Source organism: Cervus canadensis, chromosome X, assembly GCF_019320065.1.
Source record: "Cervus canadensis isolate Bull #8, Minnesota chromosome X, ASM1932006v1, whole genome shotgun sequence".
In the NCBI taxonomy this organism is placed as follows: Eukaryota; Metazoa; Chordata; class Mammalia; order Artiodactyla; family Cervidae; genus Cervus; species Cervus canadensis.
The window spans coordinates 89278232-89292727 of NC_057419.1; the positions used below are offsets into that span (position 1 = coordinate 89278232).

The following is a 14496-nucleotide window of genomic DNA, read 5'->3' on the forward strand; positions in this document are numbered from 1 at the left end:
GCCAGTCTTTTCATTGTCTAATTTCCCCCCTGACACAGGCGGGCGGAGGTGGTCTCTTGTTTAGGTTCGCTTGTTCAGTCGCGCTGTGGGGAGAGAGGGGTGCTGCAGGCAGATATCACTGGCATGTGTGGGGAGGACCCACAGTGTTCTGGCCACACTGGGTTTGCCCCTTCTCACGGGTGTGTGCTCTCCCCGTCTACACTGATCAGGCTCCCAGCTGCTTTACATGGAGCGGGCCCTGCGTGGCATGTGGTTCCAGTTTTTGGGTATTCCACAAAAGCGCGGACTCGGTTGGGCCTGCGTTTTGTGCCTTCCCCGGCCCGAGCAGCTCAGGCAGCCAGGAGCTTGACGGGTGCACTCTCCCCGGGTGCGGTGCGCCTTCTCCCCTCCGTGGTCCCAGCCTCAGTTTCCGTGCACCGCCGTGCGTGCGCCTTGTGTATATTCTTGGGAGCTGGCCTCTAGCCGCGACCCTCCCGGCGGATGTTGACCATACAGAATCTCAGGAAGTCTTTGGTTAGAAACTGGAGGCCTGTTTGCAGTTTGGTAGGGGTTGCCATCTCTGGGGCCGAGTTTGCCCCTTTCCCCTCCCCCCGCCTCCTGCCTCTGGTGGGGGATGGGCCAGTCTGTAGCCGGCTAGCTCTTCTCTGGAATTGCTCAGTCCCTTTGTTCTGTGAATGGTTGCCAGTGTGTTTGGGCCAGTTAATTTTCTCTCTCTCTCTTGCTATCCCACAGTTTAAGTTGCTATCTCACGTTAGCTCCCTCCAATTGCCCTCAGGGCATTCAGGCCCGGTCCTTACCCTAAGCAATGCCGCCTGCTCCTCTCCGTTCCACCCCCAATTGCTGGTGGTGGGTGCAGGCGTCTGGGGTACTTTTCTGCTGGGAGTTGCTTTTAGGCATGTAATCTGTGGGTTTTATTTATTTTTCCTCCCATTTAAGTTGCCCTCACAGATTCAAAAACTTCCCCCAGACCCTCCAGTGAGAGGGTTTCCTGGTGTTTGGAAACTTCCTCTATTACGACTCCCTTCCTGGGATGGGTCTCCATCCCTAGCTCTTTTGTCTCTCTTTTTATCTTTTATATTTTGTCCTACCTTCTTTCGAAGATGATGGGCTGCTTTTCTGGGTGTCTGATATCTTCTGCTAGTGGTCAGAAGTTGTTTTTTGAAGTTTGCTCAGCGTTCAAATGTTCTTTCGATGAATTTGTAGGGGAGAAAGTGGTCTCCCCATCCTAGTCCTCTGTCATCTTCTCTGCCCTAATTTTTATGATTTCTTTCCTTCTACTAGCCCCGGGGTTTTTAATTTCTTCTTTTTCTAATTGCTTTAGGTGTAATTTGGTTATTTATTTGATTTTTCTCTTGTTGCTTGAGGTAAGCTTGTATTGCTATGAACCTTCCCCTTAGCACTGCTTTTACTGAATCCCAAACAATCCCATTTGGGTTGTTGTGTTATCATTTTCATTCGTTTCTATGCATATTTTGATTTCTTTTCTGATTTCTTCTGTGATTTGTTAGTTATTCAGAAGCATGTTGTATGGCCTCCATATGTTTGTATTTTTAATAGTTTTTTTTTTTCTGTAGTTGACATCTAATCTTGCCCCATTGTGATCAGAAAAGATGCTTGGAATGATTTCAATTTTTTTGAATTTACCAAGGCTAGATTTATGGCCCAGGATGTGATCTGTCCTTGAGAAGATTCTGTGTACACTTGAGAAAAAGGTGAAATTCATTGTTTTGGGGTGAAATATCCTATAGATATCAATTAGGCCTAACTGGTCCATTGTATCATTTAAAATTTGTGTTTCCTTGTTAATTTTCTGTTTGGTTGATCTATCCATAGGTGTGAGTGGGGTATTAAAGTCTCCTACTATTATTGAAGTGAAGTGAAGTGAAGTCGCTCAGTCATGTCCGACTCTTTGCGACCCCGTGGACTGTAGCCTACGAGGCTCCTCCGTCCATGGGATTTTCCAGGCAAGAGTACTGGAATGGGTTGCCCCCCTTTCATACTTGTTAGCATTTGCCTTACATATTTCAGTGCTCCTATGTCGGGTGTATATATATTTATAATTGTTATATCTTCTTGGATTGATCCTCTGATTATTATGTAGTGTCCTTCTTTGTCTCTTTTCACAGCCTTTATTTCAAAGTCTATTTTATCTGGTATGAGTATTGCTACTCTTGCTTTCTTTTGGTCTCCATTTGCATGAAATATCTTTTTCCAGCCCTTCACTTTCAGTCTGTATGTGTCTCTTGTTTTGAGGTGGGTCTCTTGTAGACAGCATATATAGGGGTCTTGTTTTTGTATCCATTCAGCCAATCTTTGTCTTTTGGCTGGGGCATTCAACCCATTTACATTTAAGGTAATTATTGATAAGTATGATCCCGTTGCCATTTACTTTGTTGCTTTGGGTTCAAGTTTATACACCTTTTCTGTGTTTCCTATCTAGAGAAGATCCTTTAGCATTTGTTGAAGAGCTGGTTTGGTGGTGCTGAATTCTCTGAGCTTTCACTTGTCTGTAAGCAGAGAGGAAAAAAGAAAAAAAGAATTAAAAGAAGTGTCTTTTAATTGTCTCAGAGACCTCTGGGACAATGTTGAACGCTGCAACATTCGAATCATGGGAGTCCCAGAAGAAGAAGACAGAAAGGCCATGAGAAAATACTTGAGGAGATAATAGTTGAAAACTTCCCTAAAATGGGGAAGGAAATAGCCACCCAAGTCCAAGAATCCCAGAGAGTCCCAAACAGGATAAACCCAAAATGAAACATCCCAAGACACATATTAATCAAATGAATGAAGATCAAACACAAGGAACTAATATTAAAAGCAGCAAGGGAAAAACAACAAATAACACACAAGGGGATTCCCATAAGGATAACAGCTGATCTTTCAAAGCTTTTGATTTCTCCTTCATATTTGAATGAGATCCTTGCTGGGTACAGTAATCTGGGTTGTAGGTTTTTCTCTTTCATCACTTTAAGTATGTCCTGCCATTCCCTTCTCGCCTGAAGAGCTTAGAGCTTTCCACTCAGCATAGAAAGAGGCTTCACCTTCTGTCTAGATACCTCAGTATCCCTGTATCCAGTCTGTGTCCCTTTTCTACACAGACTTCCTGAAAGCTTCCTGGGTTTAGGTCATAGCCCTTCCCTCCCACCTTCTAGCTCAGGGATGTTCAAGCTGCAGTTCAGTGTACTGTCACGAGGTGGCACCATCCTACCACCAGTTACATTTCTCTATAAAGTTCAGTTCAGTTCAGGTGCTCAGTCATGTCTGAGTCTTTGCGACGCCATGGACTGCAGCATGCCAGGCTTCCCTGTCCATCACCAACTCACGGAGCTTGCTCAAACTCATGTCCATCGCGCTGGTGATGCCATCCAACCATCTCATCCTCTGTCGCCCCTTCTCTTCCTGCCTTCTGTCTTTCTCAGCATCAGGGTCTTTTCCAATGAGTCAGTTCTTCGCATCAGGTGGCCAAAGTATTGGAGTTTCAGCTTCAGCATCAGTCCTTCCAATGAATATTCTTAGGATTGACTTATTTGATCTCCTTGCAGTAGAAGGGACTCTCAAGAGTCTTCTCCAACTCCACAGTTCATAAGCATCAATTCTTCGGCGCTCAGCTTTCTTAATGGTCCAACTCTCACATTCCACACATGACTACTGGAAAAACCATAGCTTTGACTAGATGGACCTTTGTCCACAAAGTAATGTCACTGTTTTTTTAATATGCTATCTAGGTTGGTCATAACTTTCCTTCCAAGGAGTAAGCGTCTTTTCATTTCATGGCTGCAGTCACCATCAGCAGTAATTTCGGAGCCCAAGAAAATAAAGTCTGTCACTGTTCCCATTGTTTCCCCAACATTTGCCTTGAAGTGATGGGACCAGATGCCATGATCTGAGTTTTTTGAATGTTGAGTTTTAAGCCAGCTTTTTCACTTTCCTCTTTCACTTTCATCAAGAGGTTCTTCAGTTCTTCTTCACTTTCTGCCATAAGGGTGGTGTCATCTACATATCTGAGGTTATTGATACTTCTCCCCACAATCTTGATTTCAGCTTGTGCTTCATCCAGTCCAGCACTTCACATGATGTAGTCTGCATATAGTTAAATAAACAGAGTGACAATATACAGGCTTGACGTACTCCTTTTGCAATTTGGAACCAGTTAGTTGTTCTATGTCCAGTTCTAACTCTTTCTTCTTGACCTGCATACAGATTTCTCAGGGGGCAGTTAAGATGGTCTGGTATTCCCATCTCTTTAAGAATTTTCCAGTTTGTTGTGATCCACACAGTCAAAGGCTCTAGCATGGTCAATGAAGCAGAAGTAGATGCTTTTCTGGAGTTCTCTTGCATTTTCTATGATCCAGCAGATGTTGGCAATTTGATCTCTGGTTCCTTTGCCAATCCGGCTTGTACATCTGGAAGCTTTAAGTTCAGGTACTGTTGAAGCCTAGCTTGGAGAATCTTGAGCATTACTTGGCTAGTACATGAAATGAATGCAATTGTACGGTAGTTTGAACATTCTTTGGCATTGCCTTTCTTTGGGATTGGAATGAAAACTGACCTTTTCCAGTCCTGTGGCCACTGCTCAGTTTTCCAAATTTGCTGGCGTATTGAGTTCAGCACTAACAGCATCATCCTTTAGGATTTGAAATAGCTCAGCTGGAATTCCATCACCTCCACTGGCTTTGTTTGTAGTGATTCTTCCTCAGGCCCACTTGACTTCACACTCCAGGTTTTCTGGCTCTAGGTGAATGATCACACCATTGCACTGTGGTTATCTGGGTCATTAAGATATTTTTTGCATAGTTCTTCTGTGTACTCTTGCCACCTCTTCTTAATATCTTCTGCTTCTCTTAGATCTATACTGTTTCTGTCCTTTATTGTGCCCATCTTTGCATGAAATGTTCCCTTAGTATCTCTAATTTTCTTGAAGAGATCTCTAGTCTTTCCCATTCTATTGTTTTCCTCTATTTATTTGCATTGATCATGTAGGAAGGCTTTCTTATTGCTCCTTGCTATTCTTTGGAACTGCAATCAGATGGGTATATCTTTCCCTTTTCTCCTTTGCCTTTCACTTCCCACTTCTTCTCTCAGTTATTTGTAGGCCCTCCTCAGACAACCATTTTGCCTTTCTGCATTTCTTTTTATTGGGAATGGTTTTCATCACCCACTCCTATACCATGTTACGAACCTCTGTCCATAGTTCTTCAGGCACTCTGTCTATCAGATCTAATCCCTTGAATCTATTTGTCCCTTCCTCTGTACAATTGTAAGCGATTTGACTTAGGTTTTACCTCAATGGCCTATTAGTTTTCCCTACGTTCTTCAATTTAAGTCTGAATTTTGCAATAAGGAATTCATGATCTGAGCCACAGTCAGTTCCTGGTCTTGTTTTTGCTGACTGTATAGAGCTTCTCCATCTTTAGCTGCAAAAAATATAATCAGTCTGATTTTGGTATTGACCATCTGGTGAGGTCCATGTGTAGAGTCATCTCTTGTATTGTTGGAAGAGGTTCTTTTCTATGACCAGTGTGCTCATTTGTGTCTGTATGTGTGTGAAAGAAAAATGGAGATGGGAGCCACCTGCAGGCCAGAGTCCTGATTGCAGTTTGAAGCTCAGAACAGATGGCTTGACGAAGGAGAGTGAGGATGATTGGGATGTGGGTTAATGGTTTTAGCTAGGGTTTTCCAGAATTTTTCACTTACTGGTAGCAGTTTATCTGTATCTTCCTTTTTCTGGCATATATAAATATGAGATTGGAATCAAACTCTAGTCTGATCTGAAGGGAAAGCTACACTTATAAAGGTGGCATGTACAAGCTATAGGAGGTATAGAAACAAGCATGCACACACATAGATACAGTGTCAATTCAATTTTGAAGTTTACTTTGTTCTATAAAATTGAACACAGTGAATGTTTATAATGTGAAGACTGTATGTGCACATATATATGCACTGTCATCTTCATCGTCAAGCAGGATTTGGGGGTGTATACTCTCAGTGCCACAATATCAGGGAGTGTAAGATGCTCATTTCTCAAGCCTGGGAAGCCCATTTTATAAAAGGTAAGCTTCTCTGTGTCTTCAGATTATGGTGAGGTATGTAACTTCCTTCCAGTCCTGCCATTAATCTGGAGAGCTATTGGTGCTCTGACCCTAAACTTTGTTGTTTATCAAATGGGACTTTGGATACTTTGTCACATGGCTATCACAAGGAGAAAATGAAGAAACATACCCAAAGCGTTTGGCAACAGGGTGTGACTTCAAGGGCTCTTTCAAAGTCAGGACTCAGTAGTAGGCTCTGGCTGAGTCTTGTGGCTAAGGCAGGCATTGTAGAAAGGTGTTTTTCATTGTTTCTCCTAATGAAAAGATAGCTATCTTTATGCAGGAAGCAACTATTTCTCTGATATGCCTTGACTTCAGAGTTTTAATGACAGAAGGATCTCTAGTTTCTTAGGAGACTCTGAAGCTCCAAAGTGCTGCTCCATGTCACACTTGTGCACTGATCCTAATCCAGTTCCCCACACTGCAAAGACAGCTTTGCCATTGACACGCCTGGTGAGCTCAGTGAGAGATGGCACCAGGGCAGCGAGCTGTGGTGTTAGCCTAACTGCTGCTCCTGGACTGCTCCCTATGTTAATACACTTATAGGAAAATTCTCAACCTGTCTCCTATTCAACAGTGCAGGGAGCCTCAGATCATGTCACATCAGGATTTCAGCTATGTGCTGCCTCCTTGAAAGGCAAAAATCCAAGAATTACTAGCATTTTGGGACACAATTGTCTATTCTTTTATCCACTAATAACTACAGATACATACTAGAAACCATCTTGTCCACTGAAAGTGTTTCATTAACTCTACTGTGGAAAAAAATAAGAAAATAAGGAGGGAAATGAACATATAGGAAAATTCAAGGGTTAAATCTGACATAAGATGGCCCATTCATATTAATTTTTAAGCTTGTTCCAACTTCCTGGCATGGAGAATTTTCAAAACTACTTATTATGTGGCTGTGCCCGGTCTTAGTTGCTGCATAGGAACTCTTAGTTGTGCAATGTGAAGTCTTAGTTATAGCATGTAGGATCTAGTTCCATGACCAGGGATTGAACCCAGGCCCTCAGCCTTGCAAGCACAGATAATTAGCCACAGGACAACCAGGGAAGTACAGACATTGTACATTAAAAAATAAGACCTCTCGTGTCCCCTACTGCCTATGGAGACACAGGTGACTCTTTCTCCTTCTCCCTCTCTACCTCTACACTTTAAAATGTAAGTTCCCCAAAGATCTTTCTACATTCCCTATTAACATCAGAAAATTTTCTACATTCCCTGTAAACATTGCTCATTCCCATCAACCTCTCATCTCACCGAATTATTGGTTCTGTCCCCATGCTTGCAAAGAACATGCTGTCACCAAGGTCACAAGCCACCCATTTGTCTATAAGTCCAGCTATTTTGTGCAAGTATTCACATAATATTACTTTTAATGACCATGTGATAAAACCGTGTTTTAGCAGACTGCATCTGTCACTTAATAAATCTTTGACAGTTTCCCAGGCTCTGGAGCATTAGGTACTTACTGGGTACAAGCTGTCCTGTTCCCTAACTATGCAGTCCTATGTTAAATCCTATTCTCACTGTTTCTCAGTTTTCCTCTTTTTTTTTTAGTGTTCCTATTATAAAATGGGAACTAGCAACAGTGACTACATCATAGGGTTGCTAAGAGCACTTAAAGTGACAATACATTAAAAATGGTAATAATAAATGCTATCTACATTTATTTCATTTTATATATCTTTATTGGCACTTCTATCAACATAGGCTGAAAAATATAGAATATAATGTTATGATTATTCACAATACATTTAGGTATGCTGTTACTCAGTGTTATCAGCTACCAAAAATCATTGAACAAATTTCCAGAAACTATGTGGTATAAAATGTCAAAAATGTATTCTCTCATAATCCTGGAGATCTCAAGCCCAAATCAAGATGTTGGGCAGGACCATGCTTCTTCCAAAGACTCTGAGGGAGAATCATTACTTGACTCATCTAGGGTCTGGTGGTTTCTGGACCCTTGGTTTAGCTCCAATCTCTTCCTCCATCTTTACATGGCCTTCTTTCCTGTGTGACATTTCTCTCTTGCCTTCTCTTTATTTTAACAATTACTTTAATTTCCAGATTCTCAATCTCTACAGTTTAGTGATCCATGAGAAATTAAACACTCTCATATCACTTGCACAAAAATGATAAGAATGCTAATCAATACATTCTAATGGCTAATACATAACACTTAATATTTTCTCACAAAAATGCATATATGGTATTAGAAAGACTGAGACACTGAAAATTATCTGCAAACCAACTATAGTCAGGAAGATTTTTCACAGACAAACAAGTGATTATATATGTAAACCTTAATACATTACACTGTTTTCCTCCTTTTTGGTCATGGACTATTCCAGGAAGATTTAATTGCATAACTTCAAATTTGAGGAGTCCCTAAAATGTAAACCAAAACTGGTCTTAAAAAATATTGGTCTGATGAAAGGATAGATTTTTGTCTATTTAGACAAATGTGGTTAGTTGCCAACTACATTTCAACTCTATCATTACTCAGAGGATAACCATTTATGAGAGAGTGCAAACTAAATTTTAAATTAGCATCAGAATTCTACACATAATTACCCAATCGATATTGAAGTAGATGCTATCACATATGCAAAGATTACAGAATTTTAGTTTCAAAATTTGGAGGAAAAAAATCTTAATGATGTTTAAAAATACTGACAAACTTAACCTAGAATTATTAGCTCCAGGACATTTTATTGTATTATGACCTTAAAAGGATGACAAAGTAGACATCAGTAGAAATGCTGTTAAAACTATTGTTTGTTTGCTCAAAGTTGTTGATAATAATGAAATAAAAAGTAATAATGTCTGAATTTCTCAAATCATAATTGCTCCCTTCTGATTTAACATTCAGGGGTATGACAAGGCAAAATCTAAGTATCATACTTTCTATTTTTGTTCTTAAACTCAAATAAAAGTCAGTATCAATACAAACGATAACAGAATAAAATAAATACATGTTTACACAGGTTCTACAACATAGGATACAGTGACATAACTCTGCCAAAATAAAATCCAATTTTGTGTTGTAGAATAGCAGATTACACAGAATAGTGTGAAAAACTATAAAACCCAAAGTTTTCTGTGTCATTAAGCAAAGAAAGGCTGAGGAAGAATATTTTGCCAAACTGCACCTGCTACTCCATCCTAGACCCAGTTGTCTGATCATCCACTCAGTTCCAGTGCTTACAAATTCTCAATCTACCCAGTAAGCCTCACCCAAGATTAACTCCTTTTGCATCAAAGGTCTAGTTTCTTTTCTGTACACTAAGTCCTACTTTTCTAGGAAAGTCTGATTTTTCTGACTTCATGTTGAGCTTAAGCCATTGAAGTCAAAGAAATTGTTGTAATACTGAAAGTAGAGATGAAAATTAGAGCTGTCATAGGTGATATTCAAGTGTTTCGCAAATATAATGGGAAAGTTACAAGAAAACAGATTTTAAACCCTTCCTGGATTACATAGCTACTTGGTATATTATAATGTTGCTTTGACTACTAGTCAGGCTAAAAAGGTGCTCAAAGGCAATAAAATATGCATTTGGGGGACATACATGGAAATGAAGTTTTCTTGACATTTGGCCAAGGCATTTTAATATCCATAACAACTGTCAACTAAAACTTAGTATGTTACAGTTATTAAAAGAGGAAAGGAGTGGGACTCTTGCTTACAACTGAGTTTAGCAAAAACACATTTGTATATTCCTCCCCTGTAATCACACAGTCCTTTAATTAGGGACAATGAGTGTGCCCACATAGCAGAATGAAAAATTTATAAAGAATCTATGATAGAGAGTTACACAATCCTGCTTTGCTAGAATGTAAAACACTCTTCTAAACCAAGCATTACTGTGTGTATCTCTGAAACATCTGAAAAATACCCTTCTGTGAATTACTAGGCTGTAGAGAATGAGCAGTGTTGCAAACAATTCTCTGCAGTAGAATTTGGTATCTTTCTTCCATTAACTAGATCTTAACATTTCAACTGGATCTTAGAAGGTTGTCAATTTTCATTTTTTCAGGCAAGGAGATCCAACCAGTCAGTCCTAAAGGAAACCAGTCTTGAATATTCATTGGAAGGACTAATGCTGAAGCTGAAACTCCAATACTTTGGCTACCTGATGCTAAGAACTGATTCATTTGAAAAGACCCTGATGCTGGGAGATTGAAGGCAGAAGGAGAAGGGATGACAGAGGATGAGATGGCATCACCGACTCGATGGACATGAGTTTGAGTAAGCTCCAGGAGTTGGTGATGGACAGAGAAGCCTGGTGTGCTGCAGTCCATGGGATTGCAAAGAGTTGGACACGACTGAGCTGAACTGAACTGAGGTTTTCAGTGGATGCTCTAGATCAGTTTGTCTTTTGAAGCCTCTATCTTTGGCATTCTTCCTCTGTCCATTTAGTACTTTGTCTGGAGGTGAAGACATAGCCCATGACTGATATTCATCTGGGGATCCTTTTGGCCAGGTTAGCCTCATTTGTTCTTGATCCACCTCTTTCTGAAGCTGTAATGAAGCAGAAAATAACCTGTCCCATTCTTCTTGTTTATGTCTCTCACAGAGGTTCCAAATCTATCAGTCTTGGGGTAAAGTGGACTTGTTTACTCGGCCTGAGGAAGATTTGGGGAACATTTTTCTTCTTTTTGTAAAACAGTATGGATTGCTGACTGCTTCAGACAAGGATTCCTGTTTTTTGTCTTGGAGATATCTTTATTGGTCAGTAGGTGATACTCCTCATTTTCTGTCACAACTGTTATTTTCAAGTGTCTGTGTTATATCTGATACTGTACATCCACTCTCTGTTTTGTTATAAGGCTTAATTGCAGCTTCTCCAGAAGAGGGAACTCTAACTTTAGGTTCTTTATGACTTGTGACACATAACTTTCTTATGACTGCTTTGTTTTGACTTCCTTCAAGGCACCGTTCTCCTCCTCTGGCACATAACTGAGGTTTAGGTGACTCCACTGAAGATTCTATACCTTACTTTTGAACTTCAAGGCATATCTGAGGAGAAAATGCTGGCATACCTTCCTCAATTTCTGTATCTTGCCTTGTAGGGTTCTTCACATCACTGCTGTTAGTCTCCTTGGACATGGAGGTTTTCCTGTCTTCTTCTACAACTTCAAACTGTGATGCTGACCCAAGTTGAGAATTTGGTGACAAATACTTCTGACTATCACCAGTGTTTTTAAATTTGCTATTCCTTTTCCTTTGTGACTTGGTTGTGACAGGATCAGATTTCTTGGAATTCGAAAGGGAAGCCGAGACACTTTCTTCACCGATATTGCTAATATTAAGATTTCGCCTTCTTGCCAGGGCTTTATTACTTTTCAGTTGTTCCTCCATCTCTCTGTAGCTTTTTTATACCTCTCTCTTTTCCTATTCTTCCTCCTCTGCCAGTAATCTCTGTATATATTCTTTACCGGCTTTGTTTTCTTCCTCCTGAATGGCTCCTCACTCTGCCTCCATCTTACTTTTCTCCTCTTCATATTCTCTTCTTAATTCCCCATGTTGACTTAATAGATGAACTGGCTGATAGTCATCAACAATTTCCTCTGATTGTTGCCCAGAGACTCTAAGCTTACATTCCTCTGGATAGTGTTTTGTTTTTTTTTTTAAATTATCTTCCACAGTTCCATATTGACAAGAGAATTTCTTTGGGTATGATACCAAGTCCAGAAAGCAATCTGGCAGTGACAGCTGGGACAGCACAAATTTGTCTTTTCAACAGTCAACTTGAAACATGCTTTACAGAGCGTGTATTTACAAGGTAGTGTCACAGGCTCAATGAGGATTTCCACACAGATCTGGCACTGGCATTCCAACAAGGAACGGATGGTGTCTTTGGGTACAGCCATTTTAATATGCTAATAAGGTGTATTCAACATCAATACAACAGTTCAGGGATTGGGCACATCAAACCACTTGATGTAAAAAGGTGTTCTGAGGGCCAGGTAAACAGTATGACCATGGAAGGCAGTGTATTTGCCCATGTTTAAGACAAGTATCCAGAAAGGAAACAAATAAACCTTGGCAGCTCCCAGGCATTAACAACCATTGCAGTAGGGCAGATGCTGGGCAACGGCGTCTGAGCAGGGCAGAAGGAAAGCGCCAAGCTCCCTTCCTCCCTCTTACCAGCTGAGGGTTCTCCCTTAGCTTGGGGCAGCCAAGCCCAAGGCCGCCGAGTCTCAAAGACTCTGGGTCACTCCTCTATGAAGAAAGCTGCTTCCTTCAGGACTCCAGTTTCCTCAGCAGAGGACCTTTGCTGTGGGGTCATGCCTGCCACTTCTCAGTGCTCAGAGCCAGCCCTCCCCTCTCTTGTGTGTTACTCACTCAGTAGTGTCCGACTCTTTGCAATCCTGTGGACTGTAGCCCACCAAGGCTCCTCTGTCCATGGGATCTTCCAGGCAAGAATACTGGAGTGGGTTGCCATTTCTTCCTCCAGTGGCTCTTCCCTACCCAGGGATCAAACCTAGGTCTCTTGCATTGGCAGGCAGATTCTTTACCATCTGAGCCACCAGGGAAGCACAATCCCCTCTCTTAGGTCAGCTAAAAAGACTAAGCTTGGAGGCAGTGCTCTAGCAGTCCTGCAAGGGCTAGAAACATCACAACCTTCTCTCTCCTTTTTCTTTATTGTTTTCTGGGGTGGTAACAGCTAATGAGTTTTTTTTTTTTTTAATTGTTTCAAATGAATGACTGAACAGCAGTTTCTAAGACTCTTAAGTTCAAGAAGATAAACAGCAAGGCAGAGTTCTTGCAGAAAACTGCTGAAGCCTCAATTCAACCCAAGGCCTTAGAGTTCTGGAACCTTTGTCTCAGGGCCTTCAGAATAGGGCAGCTAGCACACTTCAGGGTCTGGGTGCCCCACCATGCTAGGGGTTCTCACCTTCTGAAGGATGTTCCCTCCACACCCCTACCACCTGCTGGGCTCCTCACCCAGCCACCATTCACAGGAGCCTTCCTCCTGGACTAGCCATCTCTCAGAAACCCTCAGTCAGTGCCAAGCTGCTCCTCAGATGGCCCCTGGGTTCTGATCCACCCCCAGAAATAAACATGCCCAACACCTACAGGGGATGGAAGCACTTCCAGCCAAACAAATGCCATTCCCACAGTCAGTGCAGGTCATGGGCGCCACCCCATGTGCCCCCAGATCCTCTCTTCCTGCATCTGGCCAAGCCTTGTGTGGGTCATCATTGGGCTAGTCAAGGCCTGGAGGGTCCCAAATATACTCCTGTCCTGCAAGGCCTTGACTGAGGGCAAGTCAGACCTCAGGAGGCACCTCATTGGGGAACAAAGTTCACCCTTCCCATGGGCACCCCCTCCCTGGGCAGAGACCCCTACAGCCTGCCCTAGACCCCATGAGGCTGCCTGGGGAGCTGAAGGCTGATATCTGTCTCCGTGGCAGGTGGAAGCCCATGCTGGGGATGCTGCTGGGCATTTCCATAATAAATCCTTTACTTAGGAAATCCTGGAGCTTCCAGCATGGGAGTCACCTGCTGTTTCCACTCTCAGATTCCTGTCACAAGCCTGGCCACCTGCTACCTGTGGGAGGTGGGCCACAGTACACTGCAGAGAATGGACCTTGGAGGGCAGCCTGGGGGGCCTTGCAGAGATGTGGGGTGCAGAAGAAGTTCTGGGGTTTGTCCTTTGCACTCAGATATTGAAAGTATGTTTCAGTGCCCCCCCCCCCATTTCTGGAAGCTTCCATGAAGTCAAAGATCCAGAGTGTGAGGGTTTGAAATATCCTGACTGGATCCAGATGGGGTGAACCATGAGACTGAGGCCAGCAAGTGGGCCTAGGGGGCTTGCTGCTTAGTGGGAGAGCTGTGCGGGCCTGCAGTGCCTTCAGCAGGCCAGAATAGGCACCCCCAGCCCAGGTGGCTTTGCCAAGAAAGTTGTCACCAGCCCCCCAGCTTGAGTCTCACCTTCATACCCCCCAGGAGCCCCCTGAAAACCTGGTGCCACAATTTGCTCACACATCCCCTCAGGCCCCCAGACCCCAGGATGACCACATGCTGCCTCCTGCTGCATGAGGGGTACATTCAGCCCAGCATACACTCTGCCAGCAATTTCCAGGAGGATCAAGCATGTAGGAGGTGCCCTAAGGAAAGGTGACACCAAGGGACAAAGATGAGGTACACATGCTCACACAGGACATAGGTAATAGTTGTGGACCGAAGAGTCATTTATGACATCCCAACTGAGCAGCTTCAGAGAAATCACATGGGTAAGAGAAGGGCATCTGTCTCTAAACAAATGTTACATTCAACAGTTAGGAAGCATCTCCACTTCCCAGGATTTTAACTAAGGTCTTGAGTTGAAAGTAGTTTCACAACATGCATCACTCTGTCCTTTCCAAACAAACTCTGTTGAAATGAA

The 14496-nt window shown here is 42.4% G+C and overlaps 1 pseudogene; it reads right to left on the bottom strand.

The window, feature by feature from the left end:
- Positions 1–6406: 6406 nt before the first annotated feature.
- On the bottom strand, positions 6407–11975 carry LOC122435645 (annotated as a pseudogene).
- Positions 11976–14496: the final 2521 nt, after the last annotated feature.